We start from the raw sequence: 22,579 nt of genomic DNA on the forward strand, positions 1-22,579 counted from the left end.
TAACCACATTGTTCTACTACAACTCTATCCTGGACTTTGCGTCTGCATTTGTGAATGTGTACACATAAGCGCAGAGTGAGCTCATTCCAGAGAGGAAAAGTGTAGAACGGATGGGAGCCATTATGCAACTCCTGCTCCACAACTGCAGGCTAGGACATGCAGCCCAGTCACCCAGCACCACCACTACTACTACTGCTACTACCACTAGAAGAGCACAAGGTCTTTGACATGTACTCTGTGCCATAAATCTGCATCACATGCTTCTTGTCTGTCTACCTTTCAGCACCCCTCTCTAAATCTGCCCGTCGTGCTCCGGCTGTGACTCTCGCTGCCCTCCCTTCTCTTATTCTTCCTTCCTTCCTGGTTTCTGTCCTAAGGCTCACCTCTGCAGCAGTGGAGAAAGATGACATCAGCTTTCAGTCAGCCTCACATCCTGAGACGGACAAACAGCAGAGCTGCAGGCTGCTTAGAGCCTTTCTGAGAACAGGGAATGCATAGCAGCGTAGAACTAGAGGGAAGTCGCGCTAAAACACAGAGTAAATGTAAGGAAATCAACAGCTCTGTTTCCACGGGAGTTTGACAGTTGCAACTCAAAATTTACTGTGGTTTAAATATTCATATGTTTCATTAGGACACTTATGGTGACATTTTACACTTGCTAAAAGTTTCACATGACTGAGACACCCCAGGAGTAGACAACACCTCTAGAGCAGTGAGAGATTGTGAGCAGCAGCCCATCAAAACCACAGATGAGTCTCAACAGGCCTGACAGTATTCCCTTGACCAGAATCAGCTTCATGTGACAATGTGAAACTTGCTCAGGAACAAGACGAAATGTGTCACTAACCATCAGGTACACAGACCGCAGCTGCTAAAGTGAGAAATAGAACGTCTCCTAGTTCAAAATAAAATGGTCTGAATATTTAATGGATTTTCCACCTAGGTTGAGTACAAACAAGTGTCTGTGTGCGTGTTTGTTTTTTACATTTACCACATGCTCACCTTGGCCAGTACAAGCCCCAGTCAAACTCCATTCAGGGTTCTAGTGTCACTTCAGTGTCTCCACATCTCCTGTAAACAGAAACGAAAAATGAGGTCACTGACTGTTTCCGTGTCTGAATGTCTCAACATGACAACATTAAGGCATTCCTCTGCTTGCTAAGAAAATAGCATGGACTCTTTATGTTTTTCTTTCGTAGAAATTCATGGGAAAACTGACTTCTAAAATTGCACAGGAAGTCACAGCAGATAGCATCCTGTTTGCGTCCTCCCCTCAGCCAGTTCCACTGCGTCATCACTTCCCTTTCCTGGAAATGTGGCCACTCATCCACCCTATTTTACATATTCTGTTTATCACTCTGCTTTGCTGTCATCTATTTCTAACACACACCTTGTGTAAGTGCTGCTGGTCATTCAGTCCAGAGCATAGCTAACTGAGCATTAAGAGAACAACACAATGTGCAAATGATTCTAACAAAAGGTCAGAAATTCCTGCAGAACTCATCGAAGTGATTGTTGAAATTGAAAGACTAATTTTGGTAACCAAGAAGCTACTTAGCATGCATCTTTCTTTCCTGGCATTTCATTTTCATAAAGATGTGCTCTGTCAAAGCTTTACTAAGTTTTGATACTTCTGAATCACAATTCAGAAGTACAGACGTCCCTCTGCTGTTGGTGTTTTGTGTTTTCTCATCAGAGTAACTGTATAAGCTTTCATCAGTATGACTGAAAGAATCCCTCTTGGGCTTGCCATCAACATTTATCTCCTTTTAATAATACAATACTGCCTTGTTTGCCAATTTTTCTAGCTACAAATGCATATCAGGGGACCTGTCCACAGGGTCCTAACTCAAATACTGAGAGTGCCCAGTGTTTAGTGTTTGGGTACAAACTACTCCAAAAACCACTGACCTTTAGCACCATCATCCTACTGTCACAGATAAGCCTGTCAGATGTTCTTTCAGTCATGAAATCTAAAAATAATCACACACCGAACACAAATTTGTCATAATACAGCTATAGGTAAGTGTTTTACTTAAACATTAAGTGAAAAAAACTTTTGAACTACTGTCGTTCTCTAAGGTTATGCTGAACAGAAACTACAGGTTTCTTAAAAATAATATGAAAAAATATTTTAAAAAAATACAACACAGCAATTTAAGCCTCTTTATTTATAAGTCTAACTCCAAATCATGTGTCACACACACAGGCAGTGTGAGTTGTGAGCCTGCTACTCTCCCCAGTGTGAGTGTGATCCTCCACCACAGACCACTGATCACATCAGCCCTAAACGCAGAGCTGCAACTGAGCTAATGCTGCAGCTGAATAATTTAAACACAGAGAAAGAGAGAAAAGCGTTCCCTTTTCCTCTTTCTGTCTACTGTCCAAACATGGCCTAATAATTCAGAAGCAAATGTTAGTAACACCATTACAGCATATTAGTGGGAATCAACCTGTCAAAGTTTTTTCCCCCACTTTGTTTGCAGTTTTACATCTTATCTTCTCAACTCTTATCACTTATTCCTATTTATTTTAGATATGTTTCTCTTTTTAAAGTTTGCCTGTCCCTTTGTTTACTGAAACAGATAAAAGCACAGAAGCATGAGTAGCCTCTGAAAGACAGATGCAACTCAGACCAGGAGATATAAGCATGAGAATATGAACCACAGGAGGTGGAGGAGGAGTCAAAGCAGACAGAGCAGAATGAAGAGAGGAAGAGGAGGGTTGATGGAGGGGGAGGGGAAGAGCTCGATCGTATTGGGTATAATTCAGATTTTTATATGGTTATCCAAGCTGATTGCTTCCTTTGATTCAGTTTATTAACTATAATATTGTCTATTGCAATATAAAAGCCCTATAAGTCTGACTTAATGTCAGACATTCACAAGAAATGTTATAGTTAGCTAAGCTCTGTCAAATTCAACTGTACAGAGGTCAAGAAGATACTGAAAGATGGCGCGCTTTTAGATATGGCTCCGAATATGAATCATAATTTTACTCAGATTTAGTGAACTCATGTGATCACAAAATTACTTATACAAATGGTTGCCTTGATACAAAGCCTGTCACCTTCACTCAAGGTCCAACTTACAAATTTCTACATCCAGGGCTCCAGACTGCGCATTTTGCGACCAAAATTTGAGCAAGTGCGAGTAAATTTTTCATCCACTCGCGCATGTGCGACCAGTAAATTTGCCGATTCTTTTTTTTTTATTTATTTAATTACTATTGAGTATTTTTTGTGGCTTACAAACTTCAGCCCAGTAAACAGTAATGCCCAAATGCCCTGGTTTACTAACCGACATTAAGTCCGAAAGAAGAAGAAAGGAGACGAACGCCAAAGAAGAAGAAGGCAGGGTGAGAACAGGGCGAAGCTCCTGATGTTTCACAAAGCCTTCATTGACGTTCAGCCTTATTTTGAACACAAATTCACCTTCCTGTCCTTCCCTCCTTCCTTGTCCCCATTCCAGCTGCTTATAAGTTTAGACACATCCTTTGCTAGACAGCAACAGCATGGAACCGTTTTCTTTCGTCTTTTGGTGAATTTTCGGACTTTTCAGCGTCTTCGTCATGTCAAAAAACCTCTTCTTAGATAAACACTTCCTGTGCTGCTGAATTGGTCACAAAATAAAAGCCCGTTGCATTAAAAATACGTCTTCAAAATAAAAGCCTGAAGGGAACGGTTATTTTAACACTAGCAAAACAAAGGCTTGCCAAAATTGATGAACTGATCAACAGACCTTTATAAGAGTAATTTACAGGTGATTCAGTATAAATACATAACGTGCACATGCATAACGCATGCCTGTACTCAGCACAAGGTCATTTTTTATTACAGATTTCAGCCGTCTGAAATGATACATCAACTCAGCAGCCTTGGTGGAGTACTGCACTCTGAGTGCTTTTCTTGTTATGTTGTGTCAACTGCTGCACAGTAAAATGTGAATTGAAAACATAGTTTCTGCATTTATTGTGCAAGTATTTATCAGTAATACAGTGAAAATGAGAGGAAATGTGAATATTTACGTTTCAAGTCAATTTTGGTGTGCGCCCCTAAATTTTCTGCTTGTGCTCCTAAAATTTTAAGTTAGGGGCCACTGTGCTCCTAGGAAAGAAACGGTAGTCTGGAGCCCTGACATCCATTGCCCACTGAATGGTTTCAGATAAATACACATGTGGATGGACACGTAACTATGGCTAAATTTAAAATACTTCTGTTCACTTTAAGTATGTACTACTGCTGCCCTTACAAAGTACACAATGTTTCACGAAACATTCATACAACTGGAACATACTATTTCATCCTAACAATACTCCCTAAAACTTTGACTGTCGCAGTCTGTAATGTAAAATGACCTGTCTTCTGTCTGTCCGATGTCGGAGGCTCAAGCTTGTTTGTACTCGCGCAAGATTTCATGACATAGTGGCAATACTAGACAGAGGATTCCCAGAAAGGCAAAATGTTAGTGGATGTAGGAGGAAATCCTGGTATTTTTGCTTTCTACATATTGGGACACACTCAGCCTTCTTACTGCATACTTTATAGTACGGTAGAATGGATATTGGGATGCATCCCGTTACATGGCTGGCTGTAGCGGTGTCAACATTTAGGCACTCCCTGGCCTGAAATCCAAACTACCTGTGCACATATACTAACTCAATACTTAGACATGAGCTGCTGTCTGGAGGCATGCCATGTGTAAGGTATTTACTGTCAGATCTCACACATCATAAATAAATAAACCATCAACCACAATTCAGTTTTTAATTCAACAATTGTTTGGAAACCACAATCACTGTACAAATTATTTAACATACATGGACAAAGAGCACTCTGAGCATAGGTGCATTTAGGAACATTTTTTAATCTTAATAAATTCAGAAAGGATATCAAAAAGAGTACAGGTAACTGTCATTAACGATAAGCAATGCATGCATCAATATTTGATGATGGTGAATAGTTTTGTTTGTCAGAAAGGACAGTAAGAATGTAGACACAGACACACTATCATACAAACCTCTTTGACTGAGTAGGAGTTTGCTTCCTCATATCTTCTAAACTACCCACTAACAATCCACTCCCAAACCACTTGCGTAGACTACAACAAGTATTTAAAGGTCAACCTGATTATTTACAAGGATACCAGCCTTGCGTGCCTCAAAGTTCTCCTATCAAGCATGACTTCTCGTATGAGCAGCTCCAAATATGCAGTCGATCCGTCTGCTGGCTTCTGTGTCATCATCTTTCACAAAGGTCTCATTTAAATCATTTCAGCAACTTCTGCACTCTCAATGGTTGACTGGAAAGTACCACAAACACGTAAGGCAGCTAATTTTAGGAATATAAATTAGCTGCCTAGTTATGTTAACAGGGTTCTGCGGCTAAGTTTGAAGAGTGTGCTGCTCAGTGGATGGTAAAATAGAAAATACAAAAACAAGAAATTGTTTGATTATATTCAATGTCAGTAATTTCCTTTTTGATGCCCCATTTCTAATAAACAGTTGAATTTAGCCACTAACTGCAAATTTTATCACAGAAAATAGCTTTAATGGTAGAACAAAAATGAAAAATACAAATAAATACAAATTAAATAAGGATAAATAAAGTAGGGGATGTGGGCAAGGGCGATGTGAAGCTCAGTCGGAGGTGAATTTGGGCATTCTGAGAGACGTGTACAGAAGCCACAGGGAAAGTGGCAGAAGGTGAAATGCTGAGACCTCCTGACCTAAAAGGTGGAAAGGAAGAACCAACCAACCAACCCCTCTGCTGTGTGCCACCGGAAGAGACACTGCGAAAGATTCTCTGATGCTCATTTGCTCACGACAACCTTCTTTTGTTGTCGTTTCATTTGTCGATTGTGTAATTGAACAACACACCTTCTGCATGCTACTCGTACCACACAACACTAATAAATGAGGCTGTGAGGAGCCAGGGAGGAGCAGGTTTTAGGTTTGTTCATGCCATTCTGGAACTTTACATTATGTGCTTCAATTAAAGTTTACATCTACTACATTTAAGTGAAACAACTAATCATTCTTTTGAACAATTTTCTCGTTGTTACCGATGAAGTGCGTATCACTGGTACATGTTGCTATTGTTACTAAGCCTAGTGGATGGCTGTGCTGACTGTGGGGTCTTTCTGAAATCTAACTGAAATGACTCTTTGGTCTTAAAATACAACTCCCGTGCTAAATTTAACATATTTAAAGGACCTATGTGTGCAAACACAGACATGCTGTTTTTGCTGTGAGCCAGTCAAACTTGTAGATCTCTACAAACATGCTTATTATTTTACAGATTTAATGTAGACTATGTTGGTCTGGTAAACTTTGTACAGAATGTCATGGCATGTTTCTACACTCTGCCATATCAAATCATTTCAGTTAGTATTTGAAAAAAGGATGGTTTTGATGTACAGTCATTTGGCTAAAGGCCAGAGCAGCAGCAGTGTCAGTCAGTCAGGACCAGAATAGTGAGGACATTCCTGCTCAGCCTGAAATAAAGCCTGCAATCTGAGCTCCCTGAGACAAAGAGTGGTAGGCCTAACAATAAACACTGGCCCACCCAAAACAAAGATCAGACAAGCTGGAGCACACACAGACACAATTATAGATCCAGAAAAACACATCCAAGATTTGTGAGAACTCCAAGAAGGGTGTCTAAAATAAAAAACAACAATATTGTAATCAGTATTTTATCAATTAATTTCAAGTCATGGCCTTTCTGGAATACTGGAAACATTTAGCATCGCTCAAACACACACAGACATCACAGAGGCAAAGTAATAAAGTAACAAAAGGTGTCCACTAGAGTCTGGGACATCAAGTGCAAAAAGGAAACAAAAGGACAGAATGACTTCCTGTTTTTCTTCAAAGAACTTCTCCACCTCCTGTCGAACATAAAAAACAGCCATATACTGAGTTTAAGTGCAACTAGAGCATCTACCAACCCCAGTCTCAACATCGTCTCTAAGATAAATTCAATTTTTAAGCCAGTTCTTCCTCACAGCCGAAGTCACACAAGAAACAAAATAAACAAAAAATAATACCAAATAAATAATACAGTCATAGTACAGTTCATAGTATACCACTTGGATAATTTCATGTCCCTTTTAAGGGCAAACCTCGTGTTGTACATGGGATTTTAAAGTATTTATGCACTGATATTTTGCTTATCTGCCATTTACACACAAAGTTAACTTAGTGGCCAGGCAAATGGGCTGCAACTTAAAGTGTCCTGATGTGTGAAAGGCAAATGAATGAGAACTAAGGCATTTACTTAAATACTGCCTATAACAAAGAGTACTTAACGAGCAGTATCCTGTGGAGCTCATTAACAACACTGGTCTAAATTCTCCTATGCAACTAAGGCTACATCCACACTAATATGTTTTTCTTTTAAAATGTATACCTTTTGCTACTCCAGCCTCCACACTACTCTGTCATTTTTGGAGATTTAAAACAGAGAATTTTCAAAATGCTGCTGAGCCTGTTATATTTTGAAAACTCTGGGACTGCGATTTAGTCTGGATGGGCAGAACTCAAAACTTTTAGAAATGCAGACACCAACGTTAGCTTCCTGATTGGGCTTCTTCAGTCATGACGTTCCCTTCCATGATTCTTCAAGCCCCATCACATGACAACTCCCAATCTATGTTTCCCACCACATTGATCGCCTTATACTTGTAAGAGTTCTGCCTTGTCGTCGATCCAAGCAAAGAAATCTCTGGTTTAACTTTTTGTAATCAATGTTTATTCCTTCTGGTATTTTTTTACACTTAAGCAAGCAACCCTCTGACTTCTGTAATCATGTGATATGCTAGCCTAGCCACGCTAGACCCAGGTCTGAAGACGCAAGTGTCTAGGAACTCTCGACAGGGAGGGAGGCGGGCTAAAAGGTTGTCTTTCAAAACACTCTGCAGCAACTGGGTAGGTATACAACCAATCAGCGCATCGAATAGGCCGACGTAGTTCCTAGAGCGCCGGAAATCAGAGGATGCGGGAGTTCGGTGAAGCCTTATTTATACAGTCAATGGGTGAAGCTCAAGTATATTACAGACATGTTAACAGAAAGATTATTCAGAGTCGGTGCTAATGGAGCTCAACGACTGTTGTCGTTTTTGTTGTCGACCCTGTCAGAGAATTAAATTTGTTGCCGTGGGTTGTCTAGCGCGGCTAGGCTAGTTGTTTCTGTCAGAATCGTCGTCCCTCTGTCGTCACTCAGTTACGCCCGCCTTCTGACTCTACACTTCATGGTGATTCGTCGGCCAGTTTTAGGAGCATCCAACCTCGAGGCTTACCGAGGGTAACTAGACCGACCCTGGCAGAGAATTAAATTCGTTTCCGTGGGTTGTCTAGCGTGGCTAGGCTAGTGATATGCAGTTTCAAGCATGCTATTATGAACAGAGATTATTTCTAAAACAGCACTAGAACTTTGCTTTTGTTTTTAAAATTTGTTTTAAGATGAAAATATATTAGTGCGGATGTAGCCTAACTCCTAAGATCGTAGAGAGAAACAAAGCTATGACTAGATGATTAGTTCAGGGAATGAGTTTAGTGAAAGGTCATTTGAAAATTGCCCCCCTTTGTGTTTTGAAAACAGTGAGCTGCTATGATTGATATGCTAGTTTAGAGGTGGATGATTTGGACAAAAACACACGTGGCAATCTTTTAAGGTACGATCCATGATCTGAATGACGAATCTCGTCACACATTAAGTTGAATCCTGTGATCACATGACTAGTAGTGCATACGGTTACCAGGATTTAAAGCCTAATCCACTAGCCCAGACTCACCCCATCTTGTGCTTCTCTACCTGCAGGATGGCCAAGTCGCTGTTGTGGCAGTTCTTGGTGTCATTTAGCTGCCTCTTCTCTAGTCCTCTAGACGGACTCCAACTCCACTATCTTGGACAAAAGTTGGCAATGATCGTCTGCAATCTCATCATGGGTGGACTTTATTCAATCCTGTGCTTGCACTAGGGAAAATTTGTCTCTAGCCACTGTGGCTAAAGTGCTAGAATTTTGTTTAGCCACATTTAGCCACACTTTTTCAGTATCTGTACTGTGGCGCACGAAGTTGTGGACAAAAGACAAGACAGTTGAGGACAAAATCTTGGGTTTTGGGAAATACTGATACAATATATTTTTCACCCTTTTCTGACAGTTTATAGAACAAATAATTGATAACTCAATTGAGAAAGTAATGGACAGATTCAAAAACAATGAAATTACCAATTAATTGCCAGCCAAATAGCAGCTGAAGGCCCAAATAGCAATAATACAGGAAGAAAAAAACACATGGGTTAACAAGTTGGGATGCACAAGGACCAGGGGATTGGGATGAGGGAAGTGTATGTGCACGTGTGTGTGTGTGTGTGTGTGTGTGTGTGTGTGTGTGTGTGTGTGTGTGTGTGTGTGTAGCAAAGGGGGAGGGGTGTTGGTGGAAATGGCGTAAGCCAGGTGCAGCGAGTGAGAGCGGTATTCCCAATCCTTTTTTCTGATTGGCTGAGACGAGACACGTGACGGTGTGCATCTATTAATGATCGGAAGCGTTCGGGTCGTTCCGGTTATACTCGGTAGCACTCTTCAGTAAAGTAGACGCGGTTTGTTATTTTCTTTGATTATCGCTCTGCAAATTACGAAAAAGTTGTAAGTTAACCCTTTTTTCACATTTATTAGGCAAAATTAGCTTCGCCACCGTGGCTAAACATGCTAAAAATGGCTTCGCCATCCTGAGGAAGGCTTCGCCTATGGCGAAGTGGCGAATGGCTAGCGCAAGCACAGCAATCCTTGCTGTGGGGCAAATAAACCAGTTCTCACTTTGGCCCTTCAGTTCACCAAAGATCTCCCAGAGAGCAGGACGACTCTAGTTGCCATCTGCACTTAGACATTCGAGATGGAGACTTGCTGCGGGACACGAGACTCACTAGAAAAGCAGATTGATGACACTGAGGTTAACCCCAACAGTCACATGCAGGTGGGAAACACGAGACAGGATGACCAGGAGTAGCTTATTAGCACCGACTAATTTTTTTAAAACAAAAATACTTACATACAGCACCCCTTAATGACACAGTCTGTACGATGCTTCTGAAAAACTGATCATGTGCCAACTTAAGATTGTCCGCAATATAACATAATCAGATTGCCCACGCTTAAGAAACATGTTAATCATGTACCAAATGGACGTCTGGTGACCAAAAACTGAAAAAAGGAAACAACTGTAGGTAAAATGCAACTTCCAAAACAACCATTAAAAACAAGGACTTCTTCCATAAAAGTTCCATTAGTGGATGAAAGCATCAATCTAAATAAAAAGCTCTAAAAACTAGGACAGGTGAAAGTCAATACTGTCTGCAAAATATATAAATATACTGATGAAGGGGAAAAGACACACGAGTGCTCAATGATGCTTTGTGCAACAACAATTAAGTCAGGTTTTTAAAAGAAAGTTTTACATTCTGAATAAAAAGTCATAACAGACGCATGTGGATTTACAATCGACAAAACAGCAGGGAAAAACAAGAGAATTGAGGATGGCACTGCTGCTCTTGCTTCATATAATTTAGAACCAGATTTAACTCTGTTTAGTAGCTATCTATCATCTCGACAGTTTGGGGATTCCCCCTTAATTATAAGCGAAGATAACTTCCAAATGCACCCTTGTTATTGCTGAATATTGCTTTGTTGCCGTTTTCTTGCCAACATTACACATGATTTCAATGAAACATGGCCTAATGGGACTGAGCTGGAGCCAAAGGATGGCAAAACCAAGAGCGCTGCCACACAATGACATTTAGTAATGGGGACGAAGAGGACACATGTGAAGCATATGCGTACAAGTGCGGATTCTGAAAAAGTGAAGCTGTAAATTGTTAAGGAAAAGCCTCCATTTAGTTGGAGAGGCAGCTGTGAAATTCCAGAAAGGCTTAAAAACCCAACTGAAAACAGGCTCTGCCCTTTATTTGTCTGTAGTGTGGCTGGTAATGAATCAAGACATTTCGGTCTATTCCTCTGTATATGTTTAATGTGAAAGTTTGAACCAGGTCAGACTGCCAACAATGAAAACAAAACAGTCAAAATCATTTTATTTCTGTTTAACCAAATTCATTCATTCAGTTTTGTTAAGTCTCAACAAGCAAGACTGATTTAGGAGTTAATATTCACACAAGAAACAGTTCACAGCATAAAAATAAAGCACACCTTTCAAAGCTGCGGTAGTGACGCAAATGTGAGAGCGGAGGACGGGGAGGTGGGGCTGGAAAAGCAGACAGAAACGCGTCCTCACTTCAACTAACAGCAGTTTTGTGGAGCCTTTCAGAAACATGTCCATCAGTGAGAAAATGAACCTTTATGGAAACCAAATCCAAGTTCAATTTTAATCACCACTCAGAGAATAAAATGTGGGTATACCACACAATAAAAAAAGCTATGTTATATACATCTGAACAGCCAAATGTGTAGTCAGATACATATTTTGCAGATGAAAAATAAACGTGGAGAAAACCTGCAAAACAACAAACAGTTGACATCAATTGCATTGGGAATTTCCTCATAAAGGAAATTCATATGTACTTTATGTTCATAGATGAATGTGGTGAAGATGGGGTAGTTTAAAGCGGAGGGGAAAACTACCTTCATAGGACTGCTTGTTTTCTCTAGAAAAAACATCCCCCACCCTTGTCCAACGCACACAAGAGCTTAGACAGGCTGTGTGTGCATCTCCTCATTTTTCTCACACAAACTGCAACGTATAGAAAAACCAGGGAAAATAAATGAAGGTGAAAACAAAGAGATGGCAGATTCCACTGTGTGTGTGTGTGTGTGTGTGTGTGTGTGTGTGTGTGTGTGTGTGTGTGTGTGTGTGTGTGTGTGTGTGTGTGTGTGTGTGTGTGTGTGTGTGTGTGTGTGTGTGTGTGTGCGTCACACATGCATCTCCCACAACTATCCATCATTAATACGGACAAAGAATAGAAAGGAACAGGATAGAACCCACGCAGGCACAGATTCAACCAGCTAACTCATTGCATAGCGCCACTGTAATTCTGTAGCTCAAATAATCCCTTCATTTACTATAAGCTTGACATGCTGGTGCGTATAGGGAGGTGATAAGCGCGAGGACACGGCATTGTCCAGAGAGGACCACAGTGACCAAACGAAATGCGGTCGGCTGTGATCACACACGGCTAATATTATGGAAATTAGTTCATTAATCAATAGCTAAACAGCCTTTTATCTGGGGAGCCAGAACACCAGGGCCTGATCAGCCTCCTAGCTGGCCAGTCTGATAACACACACATCTTCACTAGCAACTGATGCAGATGCAGAGAGCATCTAAACCCTATGTAGCCACAAATAATTTAGTGTGAAAATATGCTAACCACTGTAATTACATTTGCCAATATATTTTTTAAATGACCTGATGTTGACATAAAATACTTCGTTTTTAACTTTGCTGTTCAGAAGCCGTGTGTGTTTTTGTGCACACGTTTCAACTGAGCCACTGACGATTTTCTCTTTTCCCTCCCTACCTCCCTCCCGTTCTTGTGTCTTTTCTCTCCTCCCTCTCTGCTCTCCCTCCCCCTTCCTCTTCTCCCCACCGTCCCTGTTGGATTGGTGGAGTAAACACAGGAAGAGAGCGGGCTCTGTTCCACCACGCCAGAGCTGAGCCTGGGCGTTCCTGCAGCGCTCCTGCGTCGGGGTCAAAAGTTTACTGTGGTTTTCATTTCACCTTTCCTCAGCCAATCACAGCGCCACACTGCAGCGCCTGAACTCTGACCCCTGCAAAGAATTCCACTCAAAAGATGGTCTGACGCCAGTTTCACAACTTCAGCCCCTCCCATCTCCCATTTTCCCCCCTTACTACTCCTTTTCCTTTCTCTCAACTGGCCAGTTTCATGTGTTGACAGAGCCTAGGTGAAAAAGACTCCAGAAGTGAGGTACAAGGGGAAACAGAGAGCAGGAGCAGAAGAAACTACCAATCCCTGCTTTATCCGAATTCTCTAAAAAACACAATTTCCCCAAAAACCTAAGAATCGCATGGGGATCATTTTACAGTCTGATCTGTAAATAGGAACATTTAAGTCTGCTCTATTTCAATCCCAGGGAGGAGCCCCCCCCCCCCCCCCCCCAACAGATGTATGGATTATAAAAATACATAACATAACGCTAATCCCCAGGTGCTCATTAAGGTCTGCCACTCGACTTTTTCTTTTTTCATCTACGATGCTTAACACAATGTCAAAAGTGTATTTAAATTACTTATGAAGACAGGCTGGACACAGTGGTCAGAAAGACTAATTGTTAAAAGACAGACAAAGAAAACAAGTAGGGAAAGAAACAAGGAGCTGTGCTGGGTTTGTACCATTACACCAGGGAATCTGTTTAGGAATCAAGTCAAAGCTGCTCAGTCTGACTACACACACACACACACACACACACACACACACACACACACACACACACACACACACACACACACACACACACACACACACACACACACACACACACACACACACACACACACACACACACACACACACACACACACACACACACACACACACACACACACACACACACACACACACACACACACACACACACACACACACACACACACACACACACACACACACACACACACACACACACACATAATCCGACTGTGGGTTTGTTTTTGTCTTGGTGACACTGCACTCTGTCCCATCTGCTGAGTGATTAAGCCTGCACTGCTAATCAAGTCCTTTGCACTGTAAGGGAGCAAGCAAAGGACAACACTGGCTGATCGACCGGACACATACCGGTCTGCGCTTCATTCTGCTCCACAGAAAATAAAAACACTCAATATTCCTGCAGACCCACATACTGCTTTAAGGGAAACCAAATTTGTTAGATACTCCAGTTTGGTTTTTGCCATGTTTTCATGAAAGATGGAAGTTCTCCTGTAGCGGTGCAAAGACCAAAGGTTTTGCTACAGACTGAGTTTGTTCAAATTAGAATGGAGGATCCCTCAATGCCATAAAATGTTCCTTTAAAAAGCTTTGCATCTACCGTCTGTCTTTAAATGTTTATTTTTGGTAAAGCAACAAAACCTTCTGCCAGAAGAAGAATAAAGCATTGCTGCTACTGTTTTCACCTAACGTTCACCATGACACATTGGCAGGTAGCAGAAAGAGTACTAATGAGTATTAAATTGATATACTTCAGTGGTAATGACAGGACTTCAGCTTTTTGTGTGTGTTTAGTGTGAAACTTGGATTGAAGTGTTCACAGTCGTTCTGACAAGTCCCATTGTAGGGGACAACTGAGAAGCAGGTTCCTGAAATATTTTTTTTAGAATGTCTTTGTACAATAAAAGGAACAGATTGCAAAAGAGATTCAATAGATTCAATTCTTAGAATTTTCAATGATTTTTACACAGAATTTAGGGCAACTTGCATGGTATGTGTACTGAAAAATGAGCATGGAACCTCATAGTTCTAGTTTATTTTCGATTAAGAAATGCTTAAAAAAATGCACAGCTGTTAAGACCCTATTAATGCTCCTTAATACCAAACTCATTAGTTGCTTCAAATAATGTGCAGCTTCAATGCAATTTTAAGGGTGGCCACATGAAACATGGAAGGATTTAAACAGCACCGACTATTAGAGTGGTGTTAATTGAATGAGGACCTTTACTTCTCCTATTTTTGTCATACAGATTTACTTGTTCCAATGTAGCATTGGCAACCAGAATAGCATATATATGCACATATATATGCAAAACATGTAACAGGCCAAATGGAAACATGGTGCTTACTTGCCAATGTAGAACCTTCATGATGCAAAACACTAACTAGGATTAATGCACAATTTCTAGGAGTGTTGTTTGGTATTTAAAAGAAGATTTCACCGTAGAGCTTGATATGATGTGGCAACGCCAGGAGTCAAGTGTTAGCTCTGCTATTCTGAGGACAACAGTAAGCTCCAGAGCAGCAACCTTTTGATTAGAGTGTTGCCTTAACGACAAGCCACATAAACAGCGGTGACGTCACCAGGCAGAGAGAGAACCAGTAATGGTAAAAGCAACATTTTCCACTTTATCCAAAAAGGAACAGGGAAAAAAAAAAAAATCGGCCCAATTAAGAAGCAAGTGTAATAAATTATCTGACATACGCTGTGCCGGTGTTGACATGCTGTAGTAAGTCTGGAGCCTTTAACATGGCGTAGAAGTCTGTCATTCATGACTTGACTTTGGTTTGAACTTCAGCTTGAGCTGCAATAAAGTAAAAATCACAGTGGAAAAAAATACAGTGTCGAGCACAGTGCTGTAGGCAAATCGACTACTCACTCTTTTCAACCTGTTCTCATCTCCTTAAAGAAGGAAGATTTAAAATTTCAGATGAACTAGGAGACAGTGCCTCTTCAGTTGGTGCTTGCATGGTCACATATCTTCTTACAACTTGCGACTGCAGCGCCATGCCAGCCACAGCTGCTTCTCAATCCAGACAGACCCAGAAACCACACCCCACTGCCACATAAGTTCAACATCAAACCGTTTCATTTTGGGGATGTACCGAGAAAGGGGAACACAATGTAAACAAAAAAGAACCAACAAATTGACACCACTGAATTATGAGGAGTGGAGGACCGAGACCAGTAAAAGAAAACTTTGTGAAATTTGGGACAAACAAGTTGCGCACTTTGCAGCAGTCCAGGCAAAAGCCCCTTGTTGTTTGTTTGCATTTGATAAAGGCAGAGTATTCATGGGACAAGATATTTGCAGGCTGAGTTTGGATGGAGATTGTCCATGTAGCAGTTGAAAAGTTCATTCACAAATGACAGTATCTCTTTTTCTCTTCACCAGCTTCTCTTTCTCCTTCTCTTCATGCTGAATAACAGACAGAGAGAGCATCTGGTAGCAGTTATCTCACAAACCAAACTTTTTTTCACCCTTGCTGTCTCTCCCCAAAGCATTTTATAAAAGGAGGCCCTAAACAAAACACAAACAAGGTCTTGCTAACATTTTACAATAGTAACAAAACTAGGCCAGGGTTCTACCCTCCCACTGGCTTGTTCAGGTGAACCCATTTTACGAGCATTCTTCAGCTGGGGAAGCGAAAGTTAAAGGGGGAGTTGAAGTTAAAGAGGAAGGGCAAAGAGGGGAGGGGGACAAAGCTCTTGGCACTCCCTTCCCTAATAAACTCTTGCCTTCATCCAATCAATGAGGACTATAGAGAGAGAAATGTTCCAAATCCTTGCTGGATATAAACTAGAATTGGGTGCAATGATTGCTTCAGGCTGCCCGTTTGGCTTTTAGAAGTGTGCGTGGCTCACATATGGTTGGCTAGTCTAACACTTGGGTTTTACCTCAGAGTTGAAGAAGTGAGGGGACCACGGGGATGAATGAGATGTGACTTCAAACAGAGTTAGAGTGCAAACTGCACCACTTGACTTTGGTCTCAGTGAGCTGGCAGTCTGTCTTCTCTGGTTTATCTGGTTTCAGCAGCTCTCGTTTCATACTCTCACTTGTTTGGTCAAAGTACCGTAAGTGCAATTATCTTAGCAGTGGAAACATGACTGTCTTGTTGAGCAGAGGCTTCTATATTTAGCTCTCCAGAGGTAGGCAGAAAAAGCAAACCTACCTGTTGAGTTACCCCACACCAACACACCAGTGTGCAGTATGTGCACTTTCAACAATCACAGATCATTGTCACTGAATGTAGTGACCTTGAAATGAGCGGACTAAACAGGATGTTTTGCACAGCTTGAGATGACCACAGGAAATTTTCTTAAACCTGGTTGTAAAACAGCCTTGGATGTCAAGTCAAAGTGAAGACTAACTAGGATGGAGTTAAATTTTAGAAAATCAAATACTTTTGAACATTTTCACAGTACAGGTAATTTCTATCAAAGAAATAATATTAATTGATGATTTGAATATGCACAATTTCCCTTAATTACAAGTCCTGGATGTAATTTATCAGTTACAGAGAGAAATTGTTTTCCTCGACTAACCCTGCACTCCATGTACCGCTGTCTAACAAAAAGGTACTAAGACCGAGGAGTCATATTTCAATTAGGGGAAACAATCAGACGGTCCTTACAGCTCTGTGTCATCAAGAGTACTCTCAGATCCAGTGCTCATCCACACAGTTGTTAATCTTAAATTGAACATATGCCACATGACTGATTGGCAGTTACTCGAAACTAAACATATTATCTCTGTGTCTCAGTCTCACTTAAAGCACACAGACTGATGAAACACTCAAAGAATGCCATCTATTCAGACATCACTGACACAAAAATGCTGCTTGACAAAGACAGATTAGACAGTCATCCAAGAGTGGTGCCCAAAAGTGGCAAGCTCTTTCCTTATTTTCTCTCTTTTGTCTGATACCATTCTGTATTTAGGAGTCAGTGAATACATAGAAAAAAATATTTACCTAATTCCATAAAAATGAAGACCATAAAGCACAGTTAAATATAAATGTTTTGTGCGATTTTCGAAATTTTAAACAAAAAGCTGCAGTTTCACAGATGCTTACACAGTAGGGTGGAGAACCTGCCTGTTCCTTAGATTTGTTTACCAAGTCTGTTTGGAAACTGTCTCACAAAACATGCATTTTATATGTTCTTTTATATTATTCATAAGATACTAAAACACTATTATCTAACTATCAGTGATGCCGCAAAATGTATGTTTGTTTAATGAAACCACAGAATCTGCCGCCACACAGAGACTTCTCTCAGACCCATGAGAAAAAGTGATAAGTTAATGAATTATTGAGAGCACAGGGGCCAGCAGACAAAGAGTGAAAGCCATGCATCGCAGTCACTTCTGCACCCCATCTGCAGTCAAAGAATCCCCCCAAAGATTGATTCATTGTTAACACAGCCTGACACCCTGTGTGAGGGAGAAAGAAAGTGGTAGATAAAGGGCTAGAGAATGGGGGACAGGGGGCTCCATTTGCCAAGAATATGAGCAGAAGCAGTTCATCGGACAGGTTCCCACAGTGGTCATTCTATCACTTACAAAAATACCACATACGTGGGCTTGAGTAATGGCATTCTATCAGACTCAAAATAAAGACAAGTCAGCTCATCTGACGGGTAAAGGCTGCCAGCGACACCATTCACTCCCGGCTAAATACCACTTCATGCACGCATTACTGAGCTATCACAGCCTATTCAATGCATGGAATCATATAAGCAGAAAAACTCATCAGTAAGCAACAACCTAGTAGTGAGGCAACGCTGCACCTAGACGATTTTAGAGACGCTTGTTTGAAAATAAGCATTGAGATGTAAATGCCAGCAAGTATCAGCAGGGATGGCCCCAGGCGAAGAGAGCGGCAGCACACCTAGACCTCAACCGTTCCAGTGGAATGACTAACCCTACCACCTCATTGTTTGACTACACATGAGCACGCTCTCCAAGAATGTCCTCCTACAACCTCAAAAACTGAGTGCTCAGCATACACCTTGTCAAGCAGGGAGAAAGCAAACCAGGACTCTACCTGAACCCTGGAGTGTTTATCTTCCTCTGCAGAGAAACACATCCAGCTGCCTCTGCCAGTCTGTCGTCTGTCTCGCACACACAAATACGCACCATCTAATGATTTATCAACAGTGAAAACCTACATTTAATCATGATGTGATGGGGCATTATAATCATGGATACGTAGTCTCACTACAGCCAAGCAAATAAATAGCAGATGCTGTGGATCCTCCAGAGCAGTAAGGCTCAGCCCGTCAGTTCAAGTTTGGTAGTCAGCAGTGAGGGTCAAATAATGTGAGCTACTGGCAAATACAAGATCCTCACCCGCAGCTGGTTAACAACATTATTTCAAAAACACAAATAATGTAAAACGTCCTTTCTGAAAAACAGTATTTTGCTTTTTTCTCTAAGTAAGCTTAATTACTTTGTTGTTACTAGTTAAATGGTGTTCAATTTTGTGTATCACATTATAAAGGAGAGAAAACACTGTAATTATGTGTGTTTACCACATGGTGGAGGCTGGACAACTGTAACAAATGACCCACAAACATTTTGTTTGGATTTCCTTACACAGGTCAGCTACTACGGTATAATTAATGTTAGCTGTGAACAGCGACGGTTCCAGCAGCTGAACTGAAACTAAATAAAAGCTATTCACCTGTGTGGTGGACAATAAACACGACCTGCAAAGTTAACACGAACGATTTGAAACACAAACGAGTTCACTCAGGAGCAGTGTTGAGTCTTAACAGCTAGCCCATTGCACCCAGCGAATCAGAGGCTATGTCTCGTAAACTTTGTAGCTAACGGATAATGGAAACGCCAAGAAACACGAAAAGAAATTGCCATCGCCGAGCCAAGAATGAGGTAAATTAGCATCTCATTTACAGTTCAGGAGCCAACAATATCATAACAAACATTCTGCAACAAATAGACAGCGGTAAGGTGGTTCGTTGTATCACGGTAGCTCAAAAAACACACACAGGCTGCTCGAAAGCGAAGCAACACCAACTGCCTCTGTGACAAATGCGCGTGTTCAAACACAAACTAGTATCAGTGTTTAAAACTTGGGTGTAAAAGATTGGCAAAATAATAGCTGAGAACTCACCGGCTTCGACGCTTTCATTGAGTACAGCAGTTTCTTTTACGCCTCTACAAACTCTCCGCCATCTTCGGCAAGACCGTGTTTGTTTAAATGGGAAACACTCCCAGAGCGGAGGGAGCCAGCTTGTAGCAGGGCCACGGGACTTCTGGGTAATGGAGTTGTGTGACCTCAGCGAGACGCATCAAACTGCCGGGCACGTTGGTGAAAATGAACTACACGTACACCAGCACCCCGAGGTGATATGAGCAGCAGTCACCGATATTATTAGGGGGAGAGATTTAAATTTTTATTTATAGGCTGGCAGAAAAGCAACCTTATACAAACAACCTATCATATCCATCGAGTATTACATTATTTTCAGCATAAAAAATAAATAAGTAAATAAAATTAAAATCAATAAATAATTAATTAAAAATACACAAAATTAAAAACCTCAAAATCTAAAACATTTAAATTGAATTATTTAAGGTAATTTTGTTGCTTCTAATGGGACATATTGTGTCTGTGAAATATTAAACTGTCATTACAATTTACAGGATTGCATGAAATGTTTAATGTAACCAAACTAAACATGATTTAGTAAACCGTACTGTTAAAGCATTGCACATTTAAGCCTTTTAGCACCTTACAATACAAACTGCCTACTAGTTACTTACATGCAAACATGTGCAGCATGATAACTCCACATCTTCTTGGTCCATTTTCAGTCATATTAGTTGGAGCGATTGTGGAGCCACTATGGCCCCCAAAAAGCCACAGATGATGGTAGAAACTGTCTCCATGGTGATCTCTCAAGCACATCAGTTTTGAAGTGAGGAGGATGTAAGGGCCAACGATGGAGGGAGAGCTGCATGATGAAGGTGAGGGGAGTGAACACGAAGCAGTATTAAATAGGTAATGAGCTCCTCACTTGCTCTTTCCTGTCTGAACATAATTCTCTCTTAACTTAAAGGTGGCAAAAAGGAAAGGGTATGTGTACAACTTTCTGACAGCTTATATGGTTGAGACATAGTTGCTAAGTGGCAGTGAAGTTTGTTACAACTGCTGCAGCATTTTGGCTTAGGCTGCAAATCCACAATTTTCAATTAAACTTTTCTATTGCTTGAAGGACTAAAAGAAGTGCCATTATTCACAACATTGATGCAAAACATGATTGTGTGATCTGTGTAGGTTGTTGGTGAGAGGACATTTTAGGATTCAAGACATGATGAACCAACAGTAAAAAGTGTGTTTTTATTATGTGTGTTTTTGGTCTGTTTGTAGGTCTGTCTTGGTGAGGGAGCCTTAAATACATTCCATGGAGACCCAGAGAGGGGCCCAGTGGCCCTCTGTTTGTGCCCCTTCCCCCACTAAACATGGCAAACTGGCCTCCCCCCTTAGTGAGTATGAGACACTTTATCCCCTTCCCCCTCCTCACTTTGAAAGGACAGGAGATAACAGTTTGAAAGGACAGGAGATGGCCCCATAATCATTAATGTATTCAGTTTGGTTTACCTGCAAACAGCTAGCAGCATGCCTTTCTTTGCCCCAAACCCATTCCCATCCCCCAACTTCTCAACACTGAGTAGATGCAATAAGGCACAAAAACAAGCCCTCTTGCATTCATTGTCAACTACAACACCAACTACAACTTCTAACAATTTTTGACATTTAATTTTCAAATTGCTTTTAAAATTCCATACGTGTAGACATATAAAAAATGCAAATTTCACAATACTGTGTTTTCACAAATGTTTTAAACAGAGTTAAGGTTAAGCAAAGCACAATGAATGTCATGTCACTTGCGAGTCTAGCTTAATTATTCTTAGTTTTTAAAAAATAAATAAACAAATTGCAATATAATAAATAGAAAAGTTGCTGATAACCCAAAATCTGTTCATGTGCTGTTTTGTAAACTCTACTCTGTAAGATGAACCTAGTGAGGTTGCTAAAACACAGAAATATAGACACATAATTAGATAATTAATCAATTAATTTTCAACAGTAGTATGCAATCAATGCCAGTGGTTGTGAAATTAGATAGAAAGAAAAAACATTTCTCTTTTAAAATGCTCCAAGTGGCTATTATAATCTCATCATAAACTTTAAATCAGTGTCTCTTTCCCTGTTTTTTATTTATTCATTTATTTGCTAATTTATTTTATAGTCTCAGAAAATCTTTGCGGCTGATTAGAGAAAGACATCTACACCTGTAAAAAAGTGGGTGAAGCCAAACTTTAGCCATTTTCAGAGGAAGTTTAGATAAATACCAAGGCTTCATGAAAAACAAACAGCAATACGGATGACTGAGGAAACAGCGCAGCGACAGGAAGATTTACTTTACTCGTAGAGTTGATGTACTGAGAGGAAAAAAAATTGTGAAAAGTCTCCTTCAACCCACCACTGCAGCCCAGCAGCTGGACACAGCAGTGAAAGTCTAGTTCGGGCGCCATCCTGGGGCCTGCGGGGCTCATTACATCATCGGCACGGCACTTTGAGGTCACAGGTCACCGTCTAAAGTCTGGACACCAAACGGTAGTGTAGAAAAATACAAATCTAAAAAGAACATAGGTACGTTTTTACTATGTTGTCACCAAACTGATCATTTTTTTTATCGTTTAAAAGTATTTTGACAACGTCGTTGGTTGATTTTTACCGCGCTTAAAGTGTCTTAGAAAGCTATTGCTAATTAGTTATCCTAATATTACCTTAAGCTAGCGTTGTAGCTTATTATTGGTATCTTCATTTTAATAGCGTAAAATGCAACTTTCCTAAATATGTGGGAAATGCGTCCGTATTGTTTGTAATTACTTTAAATTAATGTTCCTGGTTTATTTTGTGTCATGTCCATACTCTAACCGTTGTATCCTGATGCTTTCATTAGGTATGAGTTTTGAAACTAGCAGTGTGGCTAATTTAGCTTAATTTGAAATCTTCTTCAGTGAAGGCATTGTACCTTCAGGCTCCCAGGTCTGTCCAGAATCACAGTGTGTCTGCTAGTTGGTGCTG

General features: G+C 40.7%; 1 protein-coding gene and 1 long non-coding RNA gene across 4 annotated transcripts in view; one reads left to right on the top strand and one right to left on the bottom strand.

Annotated features, from left to right (window-relative positions):
* The window catches only part of ncoa3 (nuclear receptor coactivator 3), a 33,293-nt gene extending 13,559 nt beyond the window's left edge, over window positions 1–19,734 (bottom strand). For 2 of the 3 annotated variants that reach the window (XM_022199917.2, XM_022199916.2), the window contains exons 1-2: window positions 19,595–19,734; window positions 1,003–1,071 (exon numbers count right to left, since the gene is read on the bottom strand). The gene's annotated coding sequence lies outside the window, so the exon portion shown is untranslated. Of the gene's footprint in view, window positions 1–1,002; window positions 1,072–1,911; window positions 1,974–19,594 lie in introns of all 3 variants that reach the window. The other variant, XM_051948422.1, reaches the window with a different exon arrangement.
* On the top strand, window positions 19,218–20,964 carry LOC127534086 (uncharacterized). The gene is made up of 3 exons (XR_007942046.1): window positions 19,218–19,353; window positions 20,299–20,451; window positions 20,855–20,964. It is a non-coding gene; the product is annotated as an uncharacterized LOC127534086 (long non-coding RNA).
* The last annotated feature ends 1,615 nt before the right edge of the window (window positions 20,965–22,579 follow it).

Source organism: Acanthochromis polyacanthus, chromosome 5, assembly GCF_021347895.1.
Source record: "Acanthochromis polyacanthus isolate Apoly-LR-REF ecotype Palm Island chromosome 5, KAUST_Apoly_ChrSc, whole genome shotgun sequence".
In the NCBI taxonomy this organism is placed as follows: domain Eukaryota; kingdom Metazoa; phylum Chordata; class Actinopteri; family Pomacentridae; genus Acanthochromis; species Acanthochromis polyacanthus.